This window comes from Drosophila subpulchrella, unplaced genomic scaffold (genome assembly GCF_014743375.2).
Source record: "Drosophila subpulchrella strain 33 F10 #4 breed RU33 unplaced genomic scaffold, RU_Dsub_v1.1 Primary Assembly Seq95, whole genome shotgun sequence".
Lineage (NCBI taxonomy): Eukaryota > Metazoa > Arthropoda > Insecta > Diptera > Drosophilidae > Drosophila > Drosophila subpulchrella.
Window position 1 is genome coordinate 49,001 of NW_023665729.1, and position 6,000 is coordinate 55,000.

The 6,000-nt window shown below is 36.1% G+C and overlaps 2 non-coding genes across 2 annotated transcripts; both read right to left on the bottom strand.

Moving 5' to 3' along the window:
- Window positions 1-1,069: 1,069 nt before the first annotated feature.
- LOC119562789 lies at window positions 1,070-5,044 on the bottom strand. The gene has a single exon (XR_005222033.1). It is a non-coding gene; the product is annotated as a large subunit ribosomal RNA (ribosomal RNA).
- Window positions 5,045-5,445: 401 nt separating this feature from the next.
- LOC119562798 lies at window positions 5,446-5,624 on the bottom strand. The gene has a single exon (XR_005222037.1). It is a non-coding gene; the product is annotated as a 5.8S ribosomal RNA (ribosomal RNA).
- Between the last annotated feature and the right edge of the window lie 376 nt (window positions 5,625-6,000).

The following is a 6,000-nucleotide window of genomic DNA, read 5'->3' on the forward strand; positions in this document are numbered from 1 at the left end:
TAATTTTTTTTATGAATATATGGGTTTCCTAAGCATATCCATATAATACATTTAGTTTTATATGGATTAGATTGGTCTTCTTTATTGTATTGCCAAACTCATATTGATAAAATAAGTTTTGAACAATAAGAGGATCAGCCGCCAACCAACCAACCACTGCTACCATTGGAGGAACATATACTTACTTTTTATATGTCCTCTTACTTGAATGGTCCTCTCTTTACTTGAAAATTTCATTACCATAGGAATCTATTTATACATGGAATATGATTTCCACTACTTTTTCGCGTCACTAATAATTAATATGACGATACAGACTTGCTACCATAACATAAGTCTTGAACAATAATAGGAGCAGCCGCCAACCAACCACCAACCAACCAACCACTGCTACCATTGATAGTAATTTTATATGTCCTCTTTAGTTGAATTTCAATACCATAGGAATATTTATACATGGAATATGTTTTGCCACTACTTTTTCGCGTCACTAATAATATGACGATACAGTCTTGCTACCATAACATAAGTTTTGAACAATAAGAGGAGCAGACACACCAACCAACCAACCGCGCTGCTACCATTATATATACTTATATTTATATAAGTCCTCTTTACTTGAATGGCCTCTTTACTTGAATTTCAATACCATAGGAATATTTATTTATACATGGAATATGTTTTGCCACTACTTTTTCGCGTCACTAATAATATGACGATATAGACTTGCTACCATAACATAAGTTTTGAACAATAAGAGGAGCAGACACCAACCAACCAACCGCTGCTACCATTGAATGAACCATATATACAAACTTTTATATATGTCCTCTTTACTTGAATTTTAATACCATAGGAATATTTATACATGGAATATGTTTGCCACTTTATCATCGCGTCACTAATAAGATGACGATACATTTTGTTTGTTCAATATTTACTTATATATTGATGTTTCCAATTTAGGTCTTTTATATTTCTTCTTCCCTACCTTACACACCACAAACAAAGTGGCGTGCGATGCTGCAAGCAAGCATAATGATTATGCCCGCTTGCAACATCTTTATTATCGAATCATCAAGCAAAGGATAAGCTTCAGTGGATCGCAGTATGGCAGCTGCTCAACCACTTACAACACCTTGCCTGTTACAAAAGTCGTTTACAATTGATTCTAGGCTTTGTCATTGTATTAAATAATGCTTTTATATGTAACTAGCGCGGCATCAGGTGATCAAAGATCCTCCCAATTTACTATGTTACAAATTACATTGGCATCACATCCATTGTCGTTTATAAAGTAAATTATAAACTTTAAATGGTTTAGAAGCCATACAATGCAAATTGCCCCTTATTTATCATTGCAGTCCAGCACGGATACGACCTTAGAGGCGTTCAGGCATAATCCAACGGACGTAGCGTCATACCACTGTTCGCTCGAACAAGTATTGTGCCATTGGTCCGTACCTGCGGTTCCTCTCGTACTACGCAGGAATGCTGTCGCAACAACGTTTTGTCATTAGTAGGGTAAAACTAACCTGTCTCACGACGGTCTAAACCCAGCTCACGTTCCCTTGCATGGGTGAACAATCCAACGCTTGGTGAATTTTGCTTCACAATGATAGGAAGAGCCGACATCGAAGGATCAAAAAGCGACGTCGCTATGAACGCTTGGCCGCCACAAGCCAGTTATCCCTATGGTAACTTTTCTGACACCTCTTGTTAAAAACTCTTTAAACCAAAAGGATCGATAGGCCGAGCTTTTGCTGTCCCTGTGTGTACTGAACACCGAGATCAAGTCAGCATTTGCCCTTTTGCTCTATGTGTGGTTTCTGTCCGCACTGAGCTGGCCTTGGGACACCTCCGTTATTATTTGAGAGATGTACCGCCCCAGTCAAACTCCCTACCTGGCAATGTCCTTGAATTGGATCATACCTGAGTAATTGGAGTTATACCAAATTTTCAAATCAAAAATACATAAATGCACCGTTTTATTAAAGAATTTGTTTGCGATTATATAACAAACTCGTGATACTTTGATCAAGAAGCTTGCATCAAAACCCAATACCATAAGATATAATAAATATATCCGTATAATGGCTAGGAAATGATACACGTTCCATTTAATCAAGTAAGTAAGGAAACAATAAGAGTAGTGGTATTTCATTGGCGATACCAAACCGAAGTCTAATATCTCCCACTTATTCTACACCTCTTATGTCTCCTTACACTGCCAGATTAGAGTCAAGCTCAAAAGGGTCTTCTTTCCCCGCTAATTATTCCAAGCCCGTTCCCTTGGCTGTGGTTTCGCTAGATAGTAGATAGGGACAGTAGGAATCTCGTTAATCCATTCATGCGCGTCACTAATTAGATGACGAGGCATTTGGCTACCTTAAGAGAGTCATAGTTACTCCCGCCGTTGACCCGCGCTTACTTGAATTTCTTCACTTTGACATTCAGAGCACTGGGCAGAAATCACATTGTGTCAACACCCGCTAGGGCCATCACAATGCTTTGTTTTAATTAGACAGTCGGATTCCCCAAGTCCGTGCCAGTTCTGAATTGATTGTTAATTGATAATCGTTATAATTAATAAGAACTAATTGGTTTAACCCAATTAGTATTCTTAAAAATTTTAGCAAGAAAGTTCCACAATTGGCTACGTAACTAAACTATCCGGGGAACAAGTGACCAACATAAATGCCAGACACTCTATTTACCCAGAACGAGCACATAAACCATGTTATTGTTTCCCAATCAAGCCCGACTATCTCAATCTTCAGAGCCAATCCTTATCCCGAAGTTACGGATCTAATTTGCCGACTTCCCTTACCTACATTATTCTATCGACTAGAGACTCTTCACCTTGGAGACCAGCTGCGGATATTGGTACGGCCTGTTGAGAAGTTTGCGTGTCCCCACCATAAATTTTCAAGGTCCGAGGAGAAAATATCGACACAACAGTCAGTATATGTCATGCTCTTCTAGCCCATCTACCATATCTCTCTGCGAAAGACTTCCATGGTAGTACGGCTATAAAACAGAAAAGAAAACTCTTCCGATATCTCTCGACGGCTTCTTTATGGTCGTTCCTGTTGCCAGGATGAGCACGAGGCCCATATTTAATAACAAACGGATACTCAACAGGTTACGGAATTGGAACCGTATTCCCTTTCGTTCAAAATTATTCAAGTATATTAATTAGCTTGATTTATATAATATAATTATATTTGTATGGCATTTGTGTTTTACTTGAAAATTTTCGGCTTTCGCCTTGAACTTAGGACCGACTAACTCGTGATCAACCACTGTTCACACGAAACCCTTCTCCACTTCAGTCCTCCAAGGTCTCATTCGATTATTTGCTACTACCACCAAGATCTGTACCAATGGCAGCTCCATGCAGGCTTACGCCAAACACTTCTACGCATACCATTGTACCTTCCTACTCACTAAAGTTTCAAAATTTATATCACAAGTAATATAAATCATCTACTTTAGCGGTAATGTATAGGTATACAACTTAAGCGCCATCCATTTTAAGGGCTAGTTGCTTCGGCAGGTGAGTTGTTACACACTCCTTAGCGGATTTCGACTTCCATGATCACCGTCCTGCTGTTTTAAGCAACCAACGCCTTTCATGGTATCTGCATGAGTTGTTAATTTGGGCACCGTAACATTACGTTTGGTTCATCCCACAGCGCCAGTTCTGCTTACCAAAAGTGGCCCACTGGGCACATTATATCATAACCTTGAACTTCATATCAAGAAAGTTAAGGTTCTTACCCATTTAAAGTTTGAGAATAGGTTAAGATCGTTTCGACCCTAAGGCCTCTAATCATTCGCTTTACCAGATAAGATTATTTTATATAACATTAAAATGCACCAGCTATCCTGAGGGAAACTTCGGAAGGAACCAGCTACTAGATGGTTCGATTGGTCTTTCGCCCCTATACTCAATTCTGACAATCGATTTGCACGTCAGAACTGTTTCGGTCTTCCATCAGGGTTTCCCCTGACTTCAACCTGATCAAGTATAGTTCACCATCTTTCGGGTCACAGCATATATGCTCAAGGTACGTTCCAGTTAGAGGCATAAATAATATAAATATCATTATACATAACTATATAGAACGCCCCGGGATTGTGTTAATTAGCTATAAATAGTTAAAAAACTAATCCCATTATTAGTCAAGTTAATTACGCTATTAGGTTTATATCCCAATAACTTGCACATATGTTAGACTCCTTGGTCCGTGTTTCAAGACGGGTCCCGAAGGTATCCTGAATCTTTCGCATTGTTAATCATACAAGTGCATATAATAAACACAAAAATCAATGATAATTATGCCATTATATAATTCCGAAAAATTAACGCACTGTATTCATATAAATCTATCAGCACTTTATCAAATTAATAACATTTATTCTGTGTTAAAATGCAAGCAAATTAATTTGAATAAACTATAAGTTATATTTTATGATAAATTTTGTATGCTAATAGATTACAATGTCCTTATATGGAAAAAATGCACACTATTATCATAATATTGTTTAAATATTACAATTTTAATGATGAATTTTCCATAACGGATATTCAGGTTCATCGGGCTTAACCTCTAAGCAGTTTCACGTACTGTTTAACTCTCTATTCAGAGTTCTTTTCAACTTTCCCTCACGGTACTTGTTTACTATCGGTCTCATGGTTATATTTAGTTTTAGATGGAGTTTACCACCCACTTAGTGCTGCACTATCAAGCAACACGACTCTTTGGAAACATCATCTAGTAATCATTAACGTTATACGGGCCTGGCACCCTCTATGGGTAAATGGCCTCATTTAAGAAGGACTTAAATCGTTAATTTCTCATACTAGAATATTGACGCTCCATACACTGCATCTCACATTTGCCATATAGACAAAGTGACTTAGTGCTGAACTGATTTCTTTTCGCTCGCCGCTACTAAGAAAATCCTGGTTAGTTTCTTTTCCTCCCCTAATTAATATGCTTAAATTCAGGGGGTAGTCCCATATGAGTTGAGGTTGTGTATAACTTTTTTTGCAATTAATTCTTTATATATAATGATAAAACATTTTATTAAATTCGTTATATATTTTATATATTTGTATGGCATTTGTTTGGTCTAACGAATCAACGAAGAATAATAATATTGTCAACGGCTTTCTATTTACTAATCTTTAATAAGAGACAATTCTAGATAAATTTTTTATGCTAGACATTTCTCAGTATTATTTGATTGAAAAAGAAAATATTTCTCTTCGTTTTTCACATTCAAATTATTTACTAATGTGAGATAATGTTTTTCATATATTTGTTAATATTATGAATAATATAATAATTAAATTATTATTATCCAATAATATACCATATGCTTATAAAATTTCATTATAAAATTTATATAAACAACTTAATTAGCATAGTCTTACAACCCTCAACCATATGTAGTCCAAGCAGCACTATAAAATTAATTAAAGTACATAACAGCATGGACTGCGATATGCGTTCAAAATGTCGATGTTCATGTGTCCTGCAGTTCACACGATGACGCACAGTTTGCTGCGTTCTTCATCGACCCATGAGCCGAGTGATCCACCGCTTAGAGTTTTATATATTGGTTTGGTAATTTTGTCATATATGTTTTTATTGAAAGAAATTAAAAATACACCATTTTACTGGCATATATCAATTCCTTCAATAAATTGATTTTTATACCTAAAACGAATGCTGCGAAATGTCTTAGTTTCATATAACCAATAATATATCAAGTATTTTTTAAATGGCATTTACGGTATTAATACTTTTTTTAGCGATATATATTGAAATTTATATAAAACATTAACCTGTAATAATCAGGTACAACATTGTACATTTTAGGTTGTTGCATTATCCAATGTATGCGCATAACTGAGATGAACAATACATATCGCAACGCGTGTATATTATGGTCCATATACACACAGTGTTTTATTAATTAATTGCA